This window comes from Emydura macquarii, unplaced genomic scaffold (genome assembly GCF_026122565.2).
Source record: "Emydura macquarii macquarii isolate MOO-44397 ecotype Brisbane River unplaced genomic scaffold, CSIRO-AGI_Emac_v2 contig_75, whole genome shotgun sequence".
In the NCBI taxonomy this organism is placed as follows: domain Eukaryota; kingdom Metazoa; phylum Chordata; order Testudines; family Chelidae; genus Emydura; species Emydura macquarii.
The window spans coordinates 10699222-10724731 of NW_027130212.1; the positions used below are offsets into that span (position 1 = coordinate 10699222).

General features: G+C 39.6%; 1 long non-coding RNA gene across 1 annotated transcript; it reads right to left on the reverse strand.

The window, feature by feature from the left end:
- Positions 1–1750: 1750 nt before the first annotated feature.
- Positions 1751–25038, reverse strand: LOC137149522 (uncharacterized). Its single transcript, XR_010918797.1, has 3 exons — positions 24962–25038; positions 15902–16008; positions 1751–2013 (listed from the first exon to the last, which is right to left on the reverse strand). It is a non-coding gene; the product is annotated as an uncharacterized lncRNA (long non-coding RNA).
- Between the last annotated feature and the right edge of the window lie 472 nt (positions 25039–25510).

Below are 25510 nucleotides of genomic sequence, written 5' to 3' on the forward strand. Positions count from 1 at the left end.
AAAAAAAGAAGTCTTGTTTACTAAAAAACAAAAGAGAAGAAGTGAAGTGCGAAAGATGTCCTACACACCACACCACTGATACTATTTGATAGCACAAGTTTTAAAAAAATATTTCGTTTTAAAGTCGGCTTCCCCAAGAGAGCTGCTTGATATGGAAAAATAGTAACTAAAGCGGTGCCAGCCACAAGACACTTGCAATTTGACTTTTTTAGTAAGAGCCTTGCAATGAAGAGGCTATTACCCACTTCTCCGTTTGAAAGAAAAGGAAAGGAAGCTGTATCTTTCTTTTAAGATTATAATAAATGTCAAACACCACTATTTAGATTTACAAGTATTCTTTAATATGAGATATAGGGACATCGAATTTGATTCAATCCCTATCAGAGGTCAACCAAGTCCAGTTTCCTGTTTATGACTGGACAGTATCAGATTAAGGCACAAGAAACCTGCAGAAGGTAGGTGTGGGGTAATTTGCCCTCCCCACATGCGTCTTATCCTAATCTGTAACAGAAGACAGTAAGTGAATGGAGTTTACAACCCAGCTTCTCAAGAACTGACACACTCTGCAAATGAGATTTAGTAGAACATGAGAATTTGCAGCAAAAACATTGGTACCCGTGAGACTTGATGCACACAATCAAAAAACATAAAAGTTTTGGAAAAAATCTCTAATTTCAACGTTTTGTATGAATGAAAATCTCCAGTTTCATCACAGTAATGGTTCTCTTTAGCAAAAAGAGAAAATGAGTTTATGAAAATGGCAAAATTTCCAGCAGGAAGAGATTATGACTAGGGTCACCATTTCCCTATTTCTCAATCCCCTCTACTCCCTTGAAAATATTGCATTTACAAGAGAGGTTGATGAAATTTACTTTTGATCAAATTTCCGAAAGCATTCTTGGATGCTTGTGAAAAATGTGTATTTGTTTTCCCACGTGAATTCTCAAGGGACACTGGTAATTTCTCACAGATCTACTGAAATGATTCATTTTCATTGTAGCATGTTAAAAGTTTGGTTTTATATACTGCACTAGCAGAAGCTGTAATAGAGTTATTATGACAGTGATTGATTCAGTAATACATCGGTTCATATTATACTATAGCTGATGTCATGAATAGAACTGTGCAAGTAAAGGATTTTTTGGTTCACTGGAAATTCTGAAAAAAAATGAAATGTTTCAGGTCCAACATTTCATTTTGAGCATCTCTTAGTAATTTTAAATTTTGTAAAAAAAAATAGTGGAGGAACTTTAGAAGCAAGTAGTGGTTTTGAATTAAAAAAAGTTTCTCCTGAAAGTGTCAAATGAAACATTCCACATTTTTCAGAATTTTTAAAGGTTTCTGTTTCAGTGAAATGGGAAAGCAATTTTGTGAAATCAATGTTAATTTGCAGATTGTCTCAGTGACAGCAAATCTGCATTTGTCTTTGACAAACTTTTAATGAAATTTTTTTGCCTAGTTCTAATTATGAAACATTTTATGATGTGGGCAGAGGAGCCAGAACTAGGACAGAAAAATATGGCCCAGAGACAGAGATTAAGTGATCTGCCAATGGTTACACAATAAGTAAGTGTCAGAGTTGGAAACAGAACCCAGTTTTCCTGATTCCCATTCCTTTGCGTTAAACACATGCTGCCTTTTCAAGTGAGAATTTCTAAGTCCAACACATTCCTGAATGGACTCTTTTCATAAGATTTCAAGATAACAGTTTACCGAGCAACTTTGTAGGTAAACACAAATCCAAGCTTATTAATTTTATTACAGTAGAACTTACAGACCTCAACTGAAGTCAGATTGTACTAGAAAGAGTCTCTGCCTAGAAGAGCTTACAATCTGAAGAGACAAATAAAGTATGTTTATCCCTATTTAACAGGATCCACGGCACAGAGATTAAGGGTAGGTCTTCACTTACGGCGACAAATTCGGCACCGCCAGATCAATTCTCCAGGATCAACTGAGCGGAAGTGGAGACCTGATCAATCGATCCAGAAAGTTCATGGAATAAATCCACCCCTGGTAAAAAAGAGTAACACTGCATTGATGGGAAGGTGTAGTGGGGATGCCACGCTATTTAAAATTTAGGAAGTCAACAGGAAATACTGCCAAATTTCACGGTAAGTGTAGACCAGGCCTAAGTGAGTGTGTGTCCAAATTCACACAGGAAGTCTATGGCACAGATAAGAATTGAACCTAAACTGTCAGAATGTCAGTCATGTGCCATAATCACTGGAACCAGCATTTTGCAAGATATCAAGTCATTTGAACAACAAGAAATCCTTCTAATTTAGTTGTCCGGAGAATAGATATCAATTGTTGGAAATGACTTTGGGCTTGTCAATAGCATCAGGTATACTTGCTCTGCTTCTACATCTAGCAATAAGTATTCTTAGCAGTTTAGGAGGTCAGAATGTTAATCTAGATATCCTAATTATTGTATCTTATCTGGGAGCAATAAAACTTTATTTATGTGACAATCTTTCTACTAATGTCCTTGGGAATTCAGATACACAATAAAGCCTCAGAGTTTCTGGAATTTCTAGCACATTTGAACATCCAGATTCAGTACTTAACTTCTACTTGCATTTTTCCAAAATGGAGTGCCTCTTTAAGGGTGATTTTAATAGCTAGTGTATTGTAATATATGATACCTAACCAGAGCAGAACTGCTTTCAGAGGCTTAGTTGCCAAACTATTAGTATCTTTATATGGCAAAACTCTTCAGCATTTAGTGTAGGCAAACAGAAAAATAAATACAGACTAAAATAAGATTAATTTCCTCTTTTATCTATCTTCCTTATTATTTAAATTTTGGATACATATATAATCTCTTATGATTATAATCTCTATGATTAACACTAGCCTTAGAAAGTCACCAGGGATGTATTCTATAAAAATGTAATCTTGGATGGAAGCCAGTTTGAAAATGAACATATGAGGAGTCTTAGCTGTAAGAAAGGCTTTTCAAGCAAATCCATTGCGAGGCCAGCATATGTAGGTTTTGTCAGACAACAGAACAGTGGTGCCATCCCTGAACAAGGAAGAAGATCCAAAAAGCTTATTCTTCTCAAATCCAGCTCTAAAATATCTCCTTTCAAAGTCAGTGTTAAACATTTTAATACCTCCTTTCCAATCCCACCTCTGATCTTGAGCCTCCGAGGACTGGATTACTCAACTATGGCTACCTTTGTTGTACCTTTCCTTTTTAGCAGCACCACCCCTTACTTTAAGAAGTTGTCCCAGTTCCCTGATCCACTTGCATCTATGGGATTGTGGAAGAGATCTGGGAATGTTTGCTAGATGTGAAGCAGTTTGGCATTCTATGATATATGAACAGATGTTGAGTAAAGACTTTTGCTTTTAATACATAGCAATTTTAAAAAATAAATCACAGAGATTTCTTTAAAGCAATAACCATACATATTCCAAACAATTTAAATACGGCTTCTGCTGTTGTCAGTACTATACCTATAGATCACACCTATGCCAGCTGCTGGAGGGGGATTCCCCATCTGCACATGTTGCTGCTACTGCAGGAACACTAGCCATCCTTCCATCCTGATGACTACTAGTTGTGGCGCAATAGCCTTTTTCAGATTCTGATTAATTAAAGTATGAAACATGCAACGTGTTCAGAATATCCCCCATTTATCAGCATGAAACCTGACTTTAATAGTGGGATCGCAGAATCTGTTTCGTTATCATGGCCTGTATTGCTGTTATAAGTGGCACATCATGTTTAAAATACCTAGCCATTTCACACTATTATTGCAATCACTGTGCTCAGATAGGCTCTGTAGTCAGGTGTTGGTCATCCCTCCCCCCTCTGAGTCGGAGGGAGACCACACCATCTCACTAGGTCACTATCTATTGACGCGGGGAATTAGCCAATAGGCAGTTTAGGAGTGTTCTGGCCCTCAGGCAGGGCAGAGCAACTGAGCAGTCTAGAGGCCCTGGCCCTCAGCTGGAGCAGGGCAAGTACAGTCTGGGAGTTCTGGGCTCTTAGGCAGGAACAGAGCCGACAGCAGTCTAGGGGCTCGGGGGGGGGGCGTGGGGGAGGGAAGAAGGACCAATGCAGTCTAAGGGCTCATATATCCAGTGGGGGAGCTGCCACCACAGGGGTCGGTGGCAGGGGGTAGAAGGATGTGAGTCCACCTGACTGCACCACATCCCAGCCCAGGTCCCTAACACTGGTGGAGTATTCCACCGCTGGGTCAGTGGGGAATCCAGCCATAATGCTCTGAGTGGGATTCAGGCCCCAACACAGCCAAATTGCAATCAGCCAGTCCTGGGCTACTTCCTCCTCTCCCTTCGGGATGTACTTGGGTCCATGGGGTGTCCTCAGTTACTCTGGGGTAGGTCGCCAGAGGCAGTCCTGGCAGTTCCACTGCAGGCACAGGCTCCCCAGGGACCAGGGCATCTCTGGTCGCATCACCAAAAGCAGCATCCTGGAGTGAGAAGGATGACTCTCGCTGTCTTAGCAACAAATGAGCTGGAGCCCTTTTATACTTCCTGTCCCACCTACCCACTTCCAACAGGAGGGGTGAGGTTGGTCTGGCTCCGCCCACTTGGGTAGGGGGTGGCTCTTCCCCTGCTGGCTCAGAGAGAGGCCACACTACCTCACTACAGGCTCTTACAACTCTTTTTAATTGTGCTTATATTGAATGTTTAGGAATGGCATGTGGTGCTTGCTCTGTGAAAAGCCTTTTACTCTGGGATTTCTTTCATTCATTGGTCTTACAAAGGACCATGTAAGGGTCATTGGCCTTAGTGAGGGATGGTGCCTCTGTGAGGGGAGGTGTTGGATTAGGTATGCAATTTTACTCAAGGAGGGGGAATCCATTCAGTTTGTTAATATTCAAATGCAATGGCCTTTAATACTATGCCTGCACTCAAGGACAATTGTGAAGGGCAACTTTTTTTTTTTTTAAATATATAAAGTGAAGAATAACTACACTTCACATCTAGAAGGGCAGATCCTCAACTAGTGCACATTTTATAGTTCAAGTGAAGTCAATGGAGCTATGACAATTTACATCAGCTGAGGCTCTGCCCTTGAAAATTTTCAGGTGTCCTTCCGAAAGGCTAGAGTGCAGGCTAGTTATTTACATATATGAGTGGATCAGTGATTGATTATTTTGCAAATATGCACTAGTAAATGTTCACTAAGATAAGAGTTGCAAATACTATTTATAGAACTTATGTTTGAAGGCAGAATTCTGGCCTTTAGGGAAGATTTGTCTGTGAGTTAAGAAATAATTTTAAACTTCTGAAATTCCTGAGCTGAGCGTCGTAAACATCACATTAATTCAGGTGTAGGGAAATGGACTGTTGCTTGCTCTCCTCACTTAGATGCATGGAGATGCCATAGACCAGAGCTCCATAATACAATTGAGGGCACACACTTCCTGTGTAGGTTCTCTAAAATCTGCCCATCCATAGTGGAACTGCAACTGAGACCCCCTGTGATCACTGAGGAGAGGGCAGAACTTTCTCACAGGATGTGAATTTCCTATGATTTGGCCATCCCTAAAAATTACCACCACTACCAGTTATTGCAGTAGGAAAGGCTGAACGTAACTCCTTGAATCCACATATGGATATGAAAAGGAAAATGTATGCAATCTGCTAAACTCCCAAGAGGAATGACTGCGTAGTGGTAATAGGATTTTAATCAAATAATTAAAATATGGGTCCAGGAGCTACTCAATTTATTTACCTTTGCCGCTACATACATTGTTTTTCCACATTGAGATTTTGAAAGAGGAACCAGTCTAAAGTCAAATCCAATTAATTTCAGATAGTCCTAAGGCCTGCTTCTTTCTCTTATCCTTTTTAAGACAGGAAGTTTCTGTTCCAAGTCATGACTGCTCAGAGAAACAGCATCTGGAAGGAAATGTGTCCTATATGGTTCCTGCATACTAGCTTATTGAACCTTACGAGACCTTTTTTTTTTTTTTTTTTAAAGTAAAGAAACTGGTCACAGACTATTCAGAATGCATTTTAAAGGTTTATCTAAAAAACAGAACAACTAATAGGTTCTTGATTTAAAATCCTATTACTACAACATCTTGGTGAGTGGAGCAAGAGCCTATTTACCTTTACCTCTAAATAGGTTGTTTTCCCAAACTGAAGTTTTGAGAGAGGAACCAATTAACTATGTTTTTTATCGTTTTATTAAAAGAATAAGCCAAACAAACACATGTTTAACTAAAAAAAAATTACTTCCAATTTCCCTCACTAACCAAATGTAACAATGCCATGATCAAATCAAGGTTACAACTGAACTCAATCAATAAATCAATGGCTTAGTTTACCTGGCTTGCCAATTACTACAATGAGTATTTGAATTAATATAGAAGATTAAACACAAGAACTATTTCAGTACTTTACAGGAAAGTTAAGGAAAAAAGCCTCTTTTAAATAATTGACCTAAGCATCTGCTAAAGACTTGGTTTTAACAATGTATAACTCTCAGAAGGATCCCTTCTGTAGCTTTCTACTTTAGTGTTCCACTAAAGTTTCTCTGAATATACAAATAATTAGACTATTTATTAATGTGGACAGGGGGAATAAGCAAAGGACAGCATCTAAGTCTTCCTGACAGTTTTACACAAATGCAGAAATGATTCTTAAATCAGGAACTTAGTAGCTTTGAAATAACACGCTTTTAACCCAACTAATCTTAAACTAATTAAATAAGAAACTTGCACTTTTTTAGCATCTACGTGAGGAAACTGTTATGCATGCGAACTCTCTCTCTGTTGGAGAGATCAAACATCCCTAAAGTTTATACTAAAGCACTCACATTTTCTTCTTCTTATCCCTAGTCTACATTGTGCCCTCCTGGCCAACATGGGGCTGGTGGAAGCTTCTGCTACGCCCATCCGGTCCAGGGCTGGAGGGGGAGGGGAGGCTGCTGCTGCGCGCCGGTGAGCCAGATAGCCAGGGGTTGGAGTACCCAGATCTAAAATTTAGGTGAACCTAGCTACATCATTCAGAGAGTGTGAAAAAAATGTACATCCCCTGAGAAACATACCAACCTAAGCCCCAGTGTAGACGCCACTAGATGTGCAGAAGAATGCTTCCAATCGACCTAGCTATTCCATCTTGGGACAGATTTACTACAGCAGTGGAAAAACCTCTTCCATCATTGTAGCAAGTATCTACACTACAGTAGTGGCACTGGAGTTACACAGCTGCTGCCACAGCACTTGTCGTGTAGTCATACTCTAAGAGTCTCCGATTGATTGTAGTTAAGAACTAGTTCTAATATTGCTAATAATTTGAGCTCATTTTACATGTGGGGAGGTGGTCATTGCTCTCTTAGTTGTAGTTTCAGGCTTGTCAGAGTCTTTCACTTCTTTTCTAGATGGTTGGATCCAGGGAAGGAAGTAGTATACAACTTCAGGTGTCATTATCGGTATGAGTGTGTCCTCACCTTTCCTTCTACATGGTTAAAGTCTTTTGTAGCATTCAGAGTCACCCTGTTCCACCTTGGGGACTACCCTTGTCCAATCAGAAATACCAGCATGTTGGCTATAGCTCATCATGGACCGCTATTTGGTATCATGACCTGAGGTTGTTGCAGAAGAGCTGGTGAATGCCCATCAGGCTCCCAGTGAAATAATGAAAGAGAACACTCAGATATGAGGTGCTCATCGTTTGTGACTGGTGATCACAGTAGCACACAGATGCTTGCCTCATTTTCCATTTAAAAGATGAGGAAGTCCACATCTCCAATGAAATGTCCTGATGCAATTCAATCTGCACCAGTCTTTTGACATAAATCAAAACCCGGTGGTTCCTCAGCAGGGTCAACGACGAGCTGTTTGTTTTGAGTGGTTGAAATGCTCCATGTGGCTCTCCATTGAACCTCAGTGTCAAAGTGGAGTGTAAGGGTCTTGATGCAGTTCCAGAGAGGTTTGCGGGATTTTAATCTCATCATTGGCAGGTTTTTTCTGCAATGGGATCCTTGTGTTTGCATTGATGTGGTTAAGAAAGTGAGACATCAGGGCAGCTGTTCTAATCTGTGGAGGCTGGATGTGTGATAGAACCAGGAGCCAGTTAACTGGGGTAGATTTGAACATCCCTGACACTATGCTCATAGTATTATTGAGTTGAGTATTAAGGAGTTTAGTGTGACTGCTGTGAGACCACACTGGCACACAGTATTCAGCCACGGAGTGTACCAAGGCAATTGTGGCGGTTCGTAGAAACTGGAGTCCCATGATGTTCTCTCCAGTTTCCTAATAAGCATGACATGAGACCTGACCTTATTGCGGGTGTTCTCGAGGTGTTGTCGGATGGTCAAAATCCAGTCCAGTTAACTTCAAGATACTTTCGGTATGGCTGACATTCTCACTGAAGAATATTAGTGTTGGAAGGGACCTCAGGAGGTCATCTAGTCCAACCCCCTGCTCCAAGCAGAACCAACCCCAACCAAATGAACTGCACATTAAGTTTGGTATTAGTCATTTTATTGTTCAGATGGAAAGCTGTCACCATTGTTTCTTTTATTGGGGTTAGGCCTAAGATTCCAGTATTGGAAATAATCAGCCATTATGTTAACATCTCAGGTAAGGGTGAAACTGATGGTATAGAAGCTTGTGTGCCAAGCAGCTAGAGAAATGTCATCCACATAAGGAAACTTGTGTAACGCCATCCAGGTTTATAAATTAAAAAATAATCAAGGCCAGGACCGAGGGATGCCCCAATTAAGAGTTCTTGGTCTGCTGATCTGGTCATTAAGATATGCCTTAAAGCGGTGGTCCCTAGTCATCACTGCCAAGAGACAGATCGTTCATCCACGGGAGATCTTGAGGAGGAGGATCTATCTCCAGATAGGGTCATATGCTGGGAAAAATCAACAAGGGTGATCCTGGTCTTCAACTTACATTGGAATCCTACCTCAATGTAGCCAGTGAGTGATGCCACCTCAGTCACAGCAGCTCCTCTTTGGGTGAAATCCTGCCTGCTCCACGGGGAGAATGTCTTCAATAATGTCACACAAATGGGAGCACAGCACCCATTCCATGAGCTTGCTGGTGGTTGAGAGGAGAAATATGGCTGCATCCTGTGGGCTTTTCCCAGCCTTCAGTGATGCAACCACTGTTGCCACTTCTCTGGTTGTATACACGGCAGTAAAAAGTGCCGGAAGCCATTCTAGTCCCCATCTCCCTAGGTTCTTAAGAAACTCTGGAGGAATGCCATCAACCACTGCAGCTTTCTGGCTTTTGGTTTCTGACAGAATAACATTGATCTCCTCAATAGAACATGCAGAGGAGAGTGGAAATTCTGCCAGGCATTGGTGAAAGTTTCTGCGGCATTCCTGCTGGACGTCTTGGCGTGTAATCTTGTCTGTCGGCATCTTGCCGTTAGAAAGAAGATGAGAGGTGACAGCATTTGTAATCACTGTTGCCAGATGTGTTACTGGTTGGGATCCTCTTAGTTGCTGCAAAAGAGCCCATGCCTTGCAGCTCAAATGGGTGAAGTCAACAGTCTCTCAACAAACAGGCTTTCAACAGTCTCTTTCCACTTTTTCAGGTGCGGTGAATTCAAGGAAGAAGCACAGTGGCTTTATCTGGGTCACTGGTCCTTTCATAATGCCTCAGGAGGGAATTTGATTCTTTGGTCCAAATCAGGGGATGAAGGCCTTGAGGTGACCATGCAGGATGTACTTCTTAGCGGTTGATTTTAGAATGTTTGAAAATGGCCAAAGATTCTAGGTTTCAGTTTGAGCCCTGGGATCTGATATTCTGTTTCCGAAGTGTAGGCAGGCCATTCAGCCTTCTGGAAATTCCAGTGTGGCTTTGGTGCTGACTGGAATACTCATACTTCTAAGCTGATCTGGAGGATAATTGGGCAATGTTGGCTATGCGGGCAGTGACTGAGGATGATTCCTGTTGTGACCAGTGGGATACCAGTATTTTTATGGGTCATAAAAAACAGGTTAGAGTTGTGATTAGTTGTCCAACTCGCATTCTGAAAAGATCTGAATTGCTCTGGATAGTATAGCAGATGAGGTCTTTGAAGGAGGCCCATTCTGTGATCTGTTCCCCGGTATGTCATTTGAGTAGTATCCCCAGTCAGTGATAGCTGTTAAAGTTGCCTATGTAAATGGCTGGATAAGGAAGGGAAGGGAAGATTGGATCAGGCCAGATAATGTTAAGTGGCTTGTATATGTTTATTATAATGATGTATGATTCTAACCATGCTGATCTTTCTTCCACCTGTTGATGATTCGTCTAAAAATTCCACATACTCCATGTGTACATTGCTGGCCCATGATTTGGATGGTTGACAGCAGTGATTCTGGTGTAGCCAGAGATTTTAATGTCTAGTATCTTTGTTTTCTATCATGTGTTTTTCTTGGAGGGCCACCATGTCCGTGTGATGGTCTTTGAGAGTCCGCAAGAAGTAGTCCTTTTTCCCTGGACATCCCTTCTACATTAAGTTGGAATATTCAGAGGACAGCCTGACTGTTCTTTTTTTGGTCCAGAAAAGGATGGTTTGAGGGACTATAATCATTGCTACTTTCACTGGGAGGTCATTAATGCAACCTCCAGTGGCCAGTAGATGGACATTGGTATGTTTGTGAATTTTCACAAAGCACGAAAAACACCAACACTGAACAGGAGCACTATGTGAAGTTTGTTGTCTTGCTCCTATGCTAGGCACTGTTCAAATAGAACAAAATGACAGTCTCTGCCTCAAAGATCTTTCAAATTTAATATGATAAAATATACTGAATGATCATTGTGATCATTTTTTAAATCACAAAGCAGCCTGGAGGTCAACTTAGCCATTGGAGCATCATCATAAGAGTATGCTCCAATGGCATAGAGTGAGTGTAGGAGCTCCTATGTTTTTCCTTCCCTGCTCAGGCTGGTTTACATTATGCAAAGGAACCAGCCTGGTGCACAGATGGCCTGATATTGACTAAGGCCTGGATTCACACAGGGACTTGGGAGTCTGAGTGCCCAATGCCTAACATCTAACTTTTAGGTGCCTAGAAAGTCACAGTGATTCACAAAACCTGAGTTAAGCGCCTAGACTCCTACACAATGAATGGGAAGAGACAGGCACCTTAGAATTCAATTCACAGAAGCCAGCATGCTAGTGGAGAGCCAACTGAGGTTGCCATAAGATATTCCAATTGGAGGGGTATGCACTAAGCCTCACCCCTCTCACAGAGAGATAGAAGCCTCCCTGCAGCCTGGATAGAGGCACTATCTCTGCTAGAGATTCACAGGTGGGAAATTCTCTCTTGGAGTCAGGCAGCTAAGGTGCCTACGGTGTTTCTTATGAGAACGACTTAGGCACCTGCCTAAGTTCACACACAATGTCCAGAGGAGGAAGTGAGGATACCACGATTGGACTAAAGAGTCATTTCCATTCTCTCTGGCCCAAATTACTGTTCTACGGTGGATAATTTTAAAAGAGTTATTGGGTGAGAGAGATAATGGAGTCTATAGTCCAGTGGTTAGGTCAGCCACATGGGAGGTTGGAAATCCAGGGTCCAGTCCCCCTGTACCCATCACTCTTTCATTATTTATTCAGAGAAGAACAGCTTCAACAGGAGAGAATAAGGGATTCCCATGTCAGAAACTCCCATAGATAATGGTTAGAGCACTCAGAGAAGTGGGACAACCCTGTTCAAATCCTGTCACTCCCTTCAGAGAAGGAAATTTAATCTAGGTCTGCCACATCCCAGGTGAGTGTTCTAACCACTGGACAAAAGGTTAAGAAGTGGGCACCACTGCCTTCTCCTAGATTTTGAATGGGACTCAAGCCAATAGGCAGTTTTCTGAGCATACCTATTGGATCAGGTTCCATATGGGAGTTTGACAGCTGAACGCCTAGCCTTCACAGTTTGAGACTTATTCAGGGGCTTAAGTGGGAGAAAGGCATCTGGATGCCTGGAGGGAGGCAGCAGTGCACATATTGAGGCAGAAACATAAGTACATAGGTATATTTTACCCTAAAAATTTAGACACCTATAGGGTTTACTGAGAGTTTTGTGACTCACAGTTGAACCTAAAAATGGGGTGTTAGGGGCCTAAAGTCTAGAGTTCAGGCATCTACATACTTTTGTGAATCCAGGCCTAAATGCAAATACATTTTAAAATATCTGCACACGTTTGAACACACACATCTGTGTGTCTAGGGGAGGGTTTTCTCCCATCAGAAATTTTAATGAAAAAAACCTAGTGAGTTTTCTGATTTGATCATTTTTGGAATCACAGCTATAGCAGATATTTGAAATAGATTTTTAATACTAAAAACATTAGTATATTCTACAAAGTTAAGAGAAAAGTGATGACAACTCTGCGATTTTTGTTACATGTATTAAGAAAACAATAAAATAGTATCTACTGCCTAGGGAGAAAAGGGAAATAGATTTTTGATGGTAGAAAGGGGTATGACACTTAGAAGTAATCAACTATTGTTAGATGCTGATGTGAAGGCATAGTTGAGCTGCTTTTTGAAGAGCGGTGGGAGACTCGGTTTCCTAAAATATAGAAGCTTCGGCAAGGAGGGCAGGATATCTGATAATATGGTTCTATATACAAATCTGTCTAACTCCTGTTATCTTTCAGTCTTCATGTTGAATTCACTAGTGTGTTGTTTCTCTTCACGGTAGTAAACATGAAAGCTATAGATCAATACCACAAATGACATGATTACCATTTAACGATTACTGAACAGTGTGTGAGTTTATCTGACTTAACATGCCTAAAATTGAAGGACGTAATAAGAAACAAGTCATCAGATTGGCAGAAATAATGAAAACAGATACTACTTCTAAAATAAAATGTAAACATTGGCAAGAGTTGCTAAGTAGCAAGATTGAAGAGTAAAATTCTCTCCGAGTGCAGAATATGGGTTTCTTCAGGATCCAATATACCATAGAATGAAACTCGAAGAAACAAAGCAGAAGATCAGACATTTATGTGTTTTATCATCCTGCAGCTGAGCCATTTTGAATGCCATTGAAATGTAATGGCCATGATGACTGAAGTCCAGGACTCTAGCAATCCAGAAGCTCAATGTTCTTTCAGATATACCTCCCATCAGCCTCATAGTTGGTTGCTAATAAAGGAGTGTTGTTGACCCCACTTTCCAATGATACTAGCAGAGCAACTCACAGAAAGATTATAGGCCTAGTTCTTCATTGCCCTGTATCTTGTGTCATCATTTACACTTGTGTCAAGTGGGTGTAACTTTGCACTATTGAACATGATGATACAAGCTTCAAGGCAACAGAGAATCAGGCCCTATAGTTCTACATTTGCATTCAACTATCATAAAGATGTTGAAGCATGCACTTAACACAAGGATATTTGCTAAAGCATAGCGCACATGTTTCATGACAAAGGACTTTAAATAGAGCCACTAAACTTAACAAAAGCAACTGAAGGACTTATCAGAGGGGCTTGACTAATTACAGGCTGATACGCACCATAATGTCAGCAGAAATTTGGCTTGATCTAATTAACAGGAAGTAAAAAAGTCAAAATGATACAGAGAGGCTAGGGAACCTTTCCACTAGTAAGTGGAACACAACTGATCCTAAATACAAAGACTTAATCCTAAATACAAAGACTGGTAGTACATCACACAAGTTATCTTTTTCTCTTTTAGTATTATAAATATCCAAATTCCCACCCCAAATCTGTGTGCAAGAAGGGAGTTGCAGCAGAGTTAATTGCATCAAGAAGTGGGGAATGTGTGTGTGTTGGGGGAAGGGGATGTTTTACAGGAGACAGGACAATTTAATTCAGAATTTTCTAAGTTTAAGACCTGCATCCCTGTCTAGCCAGCTCAGCATCAACATTTTGATTGATTTGGTTGTAGCAGGACTAAGACACCAATCCAGTAAAGCATTTAAAACACATGCTTAAGCCTAATTAAAGTGATCAGGGCCTATACATACTTCAAATGTTTTGCTAAATAGGGATGGACCATTGAATTGAAGCATTAGTGCTCAAACAAGAGTTAGTAAAAAGGATATTGTTACAAAGAGCTGTTAAAACAAAAAAAATCTTAATACTTCTATTTCACAGGGGTTGAATTACTCATTTTTTAATCAAAGCAATTAGAGTTTTTGATGAATGAAAACTGAAGTTTCAGTAAATAAACTATTCCTTGTTTTTTATTTTAAAAAACATTTAAAACAATGAAAAAAACATAGGAAAGTCAGTTTAACAGGTTTCATTTAAAAAAAAAAAAAAAAAAAAAAAGACCATTTTTTATTAAAAAGTCTCATTCAAAAAAATATGGCTAGTTCTACTTGGCACCTGAGATACATAAGAGGCGGCTAATTAGTTAGCTAACTGGAAATTCAGTTTTGGTAACTCAAAAAAAGTGCATACGCATCATGGAAAGATTCTGTATGAGAAGTAAGTATGCTTCCAAAGTGAAGAGGGAGCTAGGGAAAACCACAACCACCCAAGTGGTCACCATATTTGCTTAACACGTACTTGTTTCCAGATTTAAAAAAAAAAGAGTAGAACAGCAGCTCTCTCTTCTTGCTTTACACATTCTGAGACAAGAGCATTAGGGCAGTTAAATGATGAAAATTCATCTATGTTCTTTTAACCCTCACTGACTCCCTGGATTCATCCTGGCTAGTTCAACAGAACTTTTGGATTAACTTGGCCAACTGTTTTGTGCAACTTGACTGTTACCTCACCCAACTCACACCTGAAAGATATGCTATTTTTATTTATGAAATAAATGTTACCTGTCCTTGTGTTTCTTTAAGACACTTTAGCTAATGTGTTAAAATCAAAAGCCTCACTGCAACATGCTATTGGATATGTTCCCAGCAAGCTAGGACGTTCTGAACCAGGAACCTCAAATAGACACATGTGAGGACATTGGCTCAATAAATTAGAATAAGATTCCAAGGCCAGAAGGGACCACTGGGTCATCTAGTCTCCTGAATACCACAAGCTATAGAACACCTCCAAAATAATTTCTTTTGAACATTTAAAAAAAAAAAAAATCCAAATATTGATTTAAGTTTTCATTAAAGGAGAATCCAGCACAGCTCGTGGTAAGTTGTTCCAGAGGTTAATTACTCTGTTAAAGATTGACTCCTTGTTTCCAGTCTAAAATGATCGAGTTTCAACTTCTAGTCTTCGGATAATGTTATACCTTTCTCTGAAAGATTGAAGAGCCCATTATTAAATGTTTGTTCCCCATGTAGGAACTTAGACTGTAATCAGATCACCTCTTAATCTCTTTGTGAAGCTAAATAGACTGAGCTACTTGAGTCTACCAAGTCAAAAAGGATGATCATAAATTGGAGTGGGTTCAGAAAAGACCTAAGAGAATCATTAAATTATTGGAAAATATGCCTTACAGTGACGGACCCAAGGAGCTCAATCTATTTAGCTTAACAAACAGATGCTTAAGGGGTGACTTGATTACAATCTATATGGGGAACAAACAAACATTTAATACTGGGCTCTTCCTTCTTGTAGAGAAAGATACAACATGATTTAATGGCTGCAAGCTGAAGCTAGACAAATTCAGATTAGAAATCAGGTGTCAATTTTTGTTTTAAAACAGAAAGTTATTAAGCCACTGGAAAAGTTACAGGTTGTGTTGGATTCTTCATCCCTGACTATGTTTAAAGATAGGGTTTTTTTCCTAAAATATATGCTCTAGGAATTATTTTTGGGGAAGTTTTATGGCCTGTGTTACACAGGATATCAGACAAGATGACCACAATGATCCCATCTGGCCTTAGAATCTATTAATTACTTCAAGTAAAGGCATCTAGCCCTATATTATCTCAATTCACTTTAAAAAGTCTCTTTCAAGGACTGGAACAAACAATAGTAACAATTATCTATCATTTAATCTAGTGCTAAAGAATTTTATCCCATACCATCTGAACACATGTATCCTCCTTTATATATTGAAATGGTTCTTTAGAAAGAAATCCTCTTATGAGCGATCTGTCCTCCCAACCTTCACCACACACCTTCTATTTCTCTGTTAAAAGGAAACAAAAACATAAATAAGTTCAATAGTGTGATGGGCACAACTACTTGGTCACATAGAAAATAAAAGTGATAGTGATTCCTTTTCCATGAGACGATCACTTTCCATTTAGCACCAAATCTCTTACTTGCAGGGCTACTTTGTTCTCTCTACCCTTGGTTGCATGTACTTACTGACATCCAAATTCTGATGTCATCAACAAATCTGATCACAGTTAAAACAAGCACCAGAGAAAAATCCCTGGCAAAGAAAGTACTTGAAGCAACCACAGAGAACGTTACTTAGATATGTTAATAGACTCGACACAAACTTTGAAAACACTCAGCTGGTGTAAATAGATCTAACTCTATTAAAGCAAATGAACTGGGTTGAGCTACATGCACTGAGAATTTAGTATGAAGAGTCCTAGACTAGGCTGCAGGGAGGAGGAAGTATCACTGCTCGACAACTGACAGAAGCAGTCACGAACACTATCTGGAAGTGCTCCATAAACCTTGGTTTAAGAACTCTGAAAACTACAGAGTATTCTTTGAGACAATATTATTCTGGTTTTTTGTTTGTTTGTTTTTTTACAGTTAATCATGAGCTGCACTGCTATTCTTATGATACATAAGTTACAATTAGTTAAAATAATTACAAGTTCTCAGGTTCTACTACTGTTTCAAATCATTTTCTTACAGTTATATAGCACGCTGCACATCTATTTCATGGAGCACTAGATAAAAAAAATGAAACCAGCTATAAGAGGAAACAAAAAGAGGTTCATAAAAAGTGAACTAACATTCGATTTAAACCCAGCTTGAGGCAGCGATTGAAGTGTCAGGGGATTGACTTCAATGAATGCACATGGGGCACTAAGAATCTGCTCCTGAAATAGTACAGTATATGCATAGAACAATATCAGTAAGTCTTCCTGAGCTTCAAGAATGGTTACAGCTAAAACAATTCTATAGGTAAAGTACAGAAGCAAGAATATGCAAGGTTCTAGATACACTGTGGGCATGGGTTCTTGGCTCTGGTAATCATCCTGACTTCTTCCCAGTCTACATGTGCTTAGTGGCGGATGGCAAACAAACAGAGAAGAGCCAGTCATAGGCCAGAACTAAAATCCTACATTGAAACCACAACCACAACCCCCACAACCCAGACACATCTGAATTCAAATTCCACAGCTCAGTCCCTGAATAAAAAACCTGAATAAATATTTCAGTCCCTATAGACTACAATCTAAAATTATCCTTGGGATAGTGGTATCAAAGATTTACTGTCTGATTAGTATGAATCTCAGGAGAGATCAGACTCAACCAAAAGACCAAGGTTATGGGCCTGGGCAGAACAGAATAAATAAGATAAAGAAAACCATCAGGAAAGACCATCAAAAAATTTCTGACTGAAACTACCCAACAATAGGCCAGATTTATCTACACTGAACTTAGAAAAATCACTGTTGATATCATTCAGTCTTGCATAGAGTAGGAAAAGTCATGGAGTACAGCACAAGCTATAACGGGGGTTAGCCTGGAGCACGATGCAATCATTTTCCTTCACTGGAACCTCCTTGTGGAGAGTGAGTGGTACCAGAAGGCTAAGTAGCAGAACTGTGCTTTAATGTATGATGCTTTGTAGACACTAGTTTACTGAGTCATGTATTATTATACCCTTTCCCAAGGTGGGTAGACAGGCATACAGAGGTTATTTATTTATTTTTTTTTTTTTAAAAAGAAGCGTCCACTGATTCAAGTTGGGTACTCAAAAACTGAGAAACTCCAATCACCTCAACTCTGACTTTTAGAAGCATTAAGCCACTGGAGCGTCCATTGGCTTCCAGTGGAATTGCGGGCTCTCAGCACCTGAAGAGAGTCAGGCACTAAGCATATCAAAGTTAGGGACCCACATACAGAAACCACTACACAAAATTAGTAGATGCTTTACAAAAGTTACATGTTGGTGACTTTTATCATTGATAAAGCTAGGAAAAGAAGACAGAAATCCTGGCACCTGAGCCAGTGCTCCGATCACTAGACTACATGCTAACCCAGGACATCCACATCAGAAAGGTATGCTACTTATGTGTAGGCTGTGAGTATACAGGATGATATGCTTTAAACACACCCAGAGTAAGATTTTCTTGTAGAGCAGGACTAAGAAGAAAGATGAACAGTGGGATTTTCAGGAGCGTTTAGCTTTGGCCTAACTTTACTTCCACTGAAGTCAGCTGTTCAGCTCCTTCAATTACAACTGAAAGTTAGATGAAGGCTGAATACTACCCCACCCGAAGGGTCTAGTCACTATTAGCTGAAGTTTTATGGAATCAATTTAAAAATACCTGCTGTTAAAGGATTATCATCTCATGATTGTTTCAAATACATCCTCACACTGTTATTTGTTGTCAGTTTTAGTAACAAAGAAGCAGATGAAATTTGGTGATATCAAATAATTGAGAAGGATTACTATAGGAATGGTAATCAATATCCATCATCTCATGCAAACTGTTAAAATAAGAAGGTACAGTTAAGCAATAGCCTTATAGACTAAATGTTCTATAAGGTGTATGGTCATGCATTTACACATTAAATAATTAGCACCATTTCAGATACAATTTGTCATATGTTAAATGAAGAGAAAGGAAGAGTTATTCAGTAATAAATCAAAAGAACATATCTTCACAATTAAAAAACTAGAATGATTTGATTAAACTGAGGGAGTGGAGGTCACAAAAGCTCTTCCAAAAAAACAGACACAGCCGGAGCACTCCAAAATGGAAATTAAAATACATTTTATTTCACTCCTTATACAATTAAGCTGCAATGGCATTTGTTGCAATGGATGACAAATACCGTAATATGCCATTTCATCTGAGATTGATCATGGGAAATAACTTGAAGTAAATTATTTAATAAGATTGAAATGTTATTGGCTATCCTGGCAACAGGAAGCCATACTTGAAACTAATTCAAAATAAAGCTTTTGAGACCTGAGAGATCCCATTTTTTCTTCTTGTTGTGCCTTCCAGGAAGGAGAAAATGAAACCTTCAGAGGTTGTTTTTCTAAAGGTGTAATTTGATAGAGTTTTGAATTCTGCCAATGAGCTCATGTGGCTTTCATATTTAATAATGACAAAGAATATACTTCTGAGAGTTCAGTCCTTGGTTACTGAGCTACATAAAAGAGCTGACCTCGTAAAGGTCCCAATGCTCCATTTGTGTCCCGTGACCCACTTGAAACATATTGCTATCATTCTTCTGCCATGTTTTACCATCTCTCAAATGATACCAAATTCACTTGTTTTAAGCCATTGTGCAGCTGCTGTTCTGGTTTCTAGGTGTATTTTCAGTGTATGTAAAGGGGAACACAATATTGCCTTTTAGATTAATTTTAAATATGAATGTCTGTGGCTTCCATATGAAATAGAAGCCTTCCAAAGGGACTTGGCAAGTTAATTACATTTCACTTAAATAAAGTTTGTTCTAGCTTTAGAGATATTACTGCTTCCCACAATGTTATCTCTAGGTAAAGTGGGGAATTCTGCTAGAATGAGTATTAACTCTAGAACCAAAATGAACTCTTCAAATGCACCTGGCTAATTTAACAAAAACAAAGAACTAGAGACAGTATGTTTTCCTGATAATTCTTCAATTCCTAGAGTGCTCTGCTCCCATTTGCTGTTTTCTTACTGTCTATGTAAGCCCCTTCTTTTCTTTGGTTATATGCTTAGTGCATTGCCTTCTCTTTGTCTTGTGGTAATTCTGGTGCACAGTTTTAGAAAATTCACATTGAGAGAGGAGTAGGGGGAAGGGTAGAGGTTTAAGAGAGAGTCAAGAAAATATGAAGGATTTTTCCCCCATTTCAACTACAATGATGGGAAGAGTTTTCATACATGATAAATATTCCCTAGCCCCAAAATGAGCTTGTTTCTCCTCTCATAAGAAAAAAGGAGAGGTAAACAAAAAATACATGTATCCAGTTTTGTCTACCATACTCAACATAATTCACTTTTTTGAAGGAGATGGGGAGAATCTATTAAGTTTAGAAACACAATGACATTTTTATCCAGAGCTATCTGCCTATTATATTCCAAATAATAGATTGCAGGAACAGAAATCTACTTCTCAGACCTTCTCCCCTTTTTCTTGGTGACCTCAAAAGGATGAAAGAGCAATTATATTTCAGCTATCATTAAGTTTCCATATTATTTTTTTCTTCTCTATTATAAAGAATAAAATTTCCTAATAGAAATATTTTCTAGAGCTGGCCAGAAATTTTTAAACAGAAACCAAAGTTTTAAAAAATTGGATTTTTAAAAAAAGAAATTGGAGTTTTATACTGACAATTTTCCCCCTAATCTTAATGTTCTTTCAATGAAACCTCAACATTTGGAAGTAGTGAGAAAAGTTAGTGGGAAAATCAGTCTAAGCTGTTGGGGCCTGGGTGGCCCATCTAGTGGATTGAGCAGGACTTTGTCTGGTAGTTTCAGTAGCAGTCTGGAGTACTGAGGAGTGTAGATCCAGCAGTTGGGGACCAGGCTGAGCGTGAAGCCAAAATCAGAGATGGGGAGCCAAGCTGATGGTCAGAATCAGAGTCAGAACTGGGAGCAGAGCAGGGATGTAAAGATTGGAATGGACTGGGGTCAAGGTTTGAACAACGACTTGAAGTAGGAGCAGAGGAAGCACACCTGTGGGCATGGTATGCAAGGTACAAGTAACAGGCTGCATACTCTCCTGCCCAAACAGGAAGCACAGCTCATTGTGCCCAGAAGCCCAGCTGCAGAGACAAATTAAAATTTATTGGGGCCCTGGGCACAAAACATACATTTGGGCCCCTCACATCCCAAGTGCCCAGGAGCACCAGAACTGAAAGGCCCACTTTTTAACATGGGCATAGTAGCCTCGGGCAGTGCCACCCTCTTCCTGATAGGGAAGGCTGAGTAGGCCTTAGCCCTCGCTCTCCACAGGGTCCCATCTCCTGCTCCCCTTTTCCCTCCCAGATGCCCTGCCTCCTGGACAGGCAGGAAGCTGGAGCAGGATCATGGCAAGAGCTGCCTAGGGAGCGGGAACACAGGCCACAGACTGTTCTTGGGCACCCTGGCCACTCAACCAGAACAGTTGGAGGGTCCGGGGTTCCCCACAGCAGGAAAGGCTCCCTGGCAGTTCTTATTACTGTCCAGCTCTGGCTTCCAGGCTGGCCAGGGGACAGGGCCTTGGCAGGAAGAGGAGGAGCAGGGGTGGGGCCACCACTTTGTGCCAGTGGCCCTTTCACTCCTATGCAGGTTCCAGAGCTTCCGTGAGGTCCCTGAGAAATTTTGCTAAATCTCGTTACCAGTTTGACTAGTTTTAATATTTTTATTTGTATTTTTGAAATTAATTATTGTTTTTATTGCAGTAATGCCTTCAACCCCAGTCAGATCCCATTTCGGTAGGCACTGTATACCTTTGTTATAGAGACGGTCGCTGCCTCAGAAAGCTCTATAGTCTAAATACATGAGACAGATGGACTGACAGGTGAGTACAAGTTAATAATGAGATGGCTAGGATAAGTGTAATAATAAGTAGTGGTTATTTTCTGTCATTTTTAACTGAGTTTTTTCCTTCAGGCTACTCTTTTTAACGCTTTTCCACCTGAAGAGTGAAGGGAAAAAATATTTTTAAAAAAGAAAGTAACACCTTCTCTCAGGATATTTCCCCTCCCTCCCTCTTTTTTGAGTGAGAAGATGTTTAAGATAAGGGTTCCTCCCCTTTTCTCTCATTTCGCCCCCGCTCCCCCCCCCATCTCCTATTGGAAGTAAGGGAGGAGAGGGAACACAACAAATGTTTTTGAATAATGAAAAATTCCATCAGAAAAAACATCTCATTAAGTTAAAACCCCTATCGACAAAACAAAATGTTCATTTCAAGAGGTTCAACCAACTCTATTGACTGTTTCAAGGTTCTCCAATGCAGTAGAAGACATACCTGTTTCCAAACATTACAAGTTAACTATCCACATGTATATGTATTTAATTTCAACTTACAATGTGTGTTACATAGACCAGCTAATGATCTCATCTCTGCTAAAGTAGTTTTCTATTTCTATTTTAAGCATCTGGTTTGAGAAATATTGGAATGCTGGCCCAGTATGACTGTCTAAAAATAAAGAAAAACTGAACAAAAGGAAAGGATTTGTAGCAACACTGGGAAAAGTATGTTATTCCCAGGTTTGTTTGGTTTCATATTAGTGTTCCTGGGAATACTAAGTAATGTACTTATGGGTTGCTGTAGATGCTTTTATGGATTGGTAGCAAAAGTAACTAGCTAGAAAACATTCAGCTCCCTCAATCCTATTTGATAACAGCAGGAAAATGTGTTTTTTATATTGCTCCCAATTTGCCAGTGTTTCAGTTCTTCCAGCCTATGATGACAGTATTGTGCTACTATAATGTACTAACTGCTGCCTATTTGCTGCTACTGCTGCTCAAAAATTTAGAGAACTTAGATGATTAGGTCAGTGTCTTTTTTCAATGGACTTGGGGGCGGGAGAAATGTATGTCAGAAGCATAACTGAATAACTGGTGATGAACTGTCTCTATATATTTAATATAACTCCCATGAAAGTGTTCCTGTTAGCCTGTGATAAACCTATGCCTTAGGGTTGCAAGTGCTTGCAGAGGGGAAGGGCGAGACACTGAGAAATTGTATGTTTGCCCTTTTATATAAAAATGGTTTATTATAACCATTACCAAGGAAGGCAGCAATATTACTGGGCAAGCAAGTTTATACTGAGTGCAATCTGTTGTGTTTATATTTTATTCCTGAAAAGCACACCGTGCTATGCTATGTGCGCAATTTGCAATAAGGGGATCAAATGAACGCTTCATTGGGTGCTGTCACGGGTATGCTCCATATAGGGAACTGTATGTGCAAAATGCATGTAAAGTACCATAGGGCACTAATCTACCTTTGGGGGTGATGGATCACGTATTTGAATTGTATGGGGCTCCCCCTGTCCCCAGGACAAAATGTAACTTGCTATGATAGATAACCGATCTACAGAATACTTCCAGACTCTTGGAACGTGAGCACATATCACTGAAATTCTACAAGTCTTGTTTGCAAGAATTGCTGTGGGATACCAGATCACGAGTAATTGGAATCCTCACTTAATATAATGAATTCTTGTGATTCTGATGACAAACAATCATATCCTTCTGCCAAATGCTTAGCTGAATAGTTTGTTCAAATATTAACAGGGGTTAGTCAATGAAGTCTAGAAAGGGCACATGGGGAAGAAAAAGAAAAAAGAAAAAGAAAAGGGACAGATCACCCACTTATTTACCTATAGAAATGCTCTCCACAGCAGCACTGTCAAAAACCATCTGTTTTATTCTTTTTGAGAAAACCATTGTTCTCAACTGGATCACTGAAACCAAACCTTTGAGGTTACATTTACGTAAGTAAAACAAGCCGTAGGTAGACAGGTCATCTGATGTCTAATGTAAAAAGAATAAATTGGGGAAGAGACATTCATGGAGACCAAAACAAGTCCTCGATATCATTCAGTTAAGTCTATTATTGCATACAAAAAAAGTCTGAGATCTAGCACTGACACAGGCCAACTGCATGTGTCAGTGCCTCCACCTAACTCTAATCAACCTGATACAGGGACTTATTTATTCTCAAAACACCACTACCTGTTGAGATACAACAACCAAGTTTAGTGACTACCTCTAATTCTCTTGCACACAGGAAAAGACTGTCTCAGGGTGAGTTCCTCCCTGACTCACACTGAAGCTCACTCACCAATCAGAATGCATATAGAACACGTTGTTTTAACCCTTTGCTCTGTGGGCTTTGTACTTTTGGGAAAAAGAATAATGTTACGTTCTGAAGAAACTCTGAATCACTAATCCACCACTGTCACAGGCTTCCAAAGGAAAAAACTTACAGGTGCCAAATCCAGATGTGCCTGCTGGTTAACAGAGTGGGTAAACGAGGGGGCTGCAAACCAGAAATACAGTCCAAAAGTAGTTGAATTGAGTGGTTCCACCCAGAATGAGGTGCAGGAAGCCTGTCACTTGAGGGGTGCACTTGAAGAGAAAAAAGAGGGGGTTGAAAGCACAGCTCTTTCTGTAACCTTGCTCTCCTTTCATGCGCTAAAGGTTCATTAATATTCTATCCAATCAACTCGCTGATAAGCATATTTCATTAAAAAGAAATTTGAGTAAATATTGCAAAGTATTCACAAGGACTGAATTTCAAATTTGTAATTATGAATATTCTCACTGGAAACTAGATACTAGAAAGAGATGCTTGTGGAGTCAGGGAACAGTTATATACTATGTGACTTGTGTTTCCATTTAAAATAAGCTCAGAATGAATAACGAATACTGGCTACATGAAACATTACACAGAGAAACCCATAGGCTGAAATATGTTCACAGACATTTGTCAAATCACTTTGAACAAACAAATCCATACAAGACAGCAGTCTGAAAGTAATTCCCAAACAGACAGGAAAAACAAAACAAAATAAAATCAACGTAACCCTACATTCATATAATATATTATTCATCATGCATTAAACACTCAGATCTACTGAGAACTTATTTTTTGATATTAATATAATAGATAGCATATTATATCAGCATTTGAAAAACCATCCTGGTTCTTGCAGGAATGATGGTTTCAATAAGTGCTGACCAATTAAATTTGTTCACCCTGGGTACAATCTTCCCAAAGAGCAGCGCCCACAGAAGACATTGTGCCTAACTTAAGACCTAGTTCTGTCCCACTGACTTTTGCCTTATATAAACCTATACCCTTCGTAAATCTCATCCACGATAACAGAGGAAAGGGGTGGGCAGGAAAGACCTTCCACACACAACTAAAGACCACTCTGTTTTCAAGCTGTCAGATCCAGGTCTTAGGTTTAAGGAAAACAAGATGAATATCTATAAAAAGTATTTACTTACCTTTCTCAGTTTCAGCAGTATAGCTAACAGCTACTGCAAAAAGAGAAAACATTTTCCCCCTTGCTTTCCCAATCATTCCCTTCTAGCTGGCTCAAAACATTCTGTGGCCCCACTGCCAATAGTTAAAAATTAGTCTCTAATTACTATCAATTACATTTTCACCTGTTCCACTTGCAACTCCCTGGAATTTTTACCTTGCTCAGTTTATCATGATCTAATCCATACCCTACCAGCAGAGTAGCCTCAGTCCTTCCTCTCCAGAATGAGCCTTTCACCTGCCAGTCTCTCCGGTTTTGTCTCAACTGGTGAGAAAACACCACTAAAAAAATGTTTACCTTGCTTAAAGTAAACAGGTGGAATGAGTGTAATATTTCCCTGCCAGGGCAGCTCGTTTCTGATATTGGGCATATACAAGAATTTGTAGTGGCCAAATGGAAAGTTTTGATTTTGATTTGTTTAAAATACCGTCACGTTAGTATTAAGTTTGGCAATGGTAGATCAATTCCTTTGTAAGGTAATTTTGCTAACCCATTGTTAAAAGATAGTCAG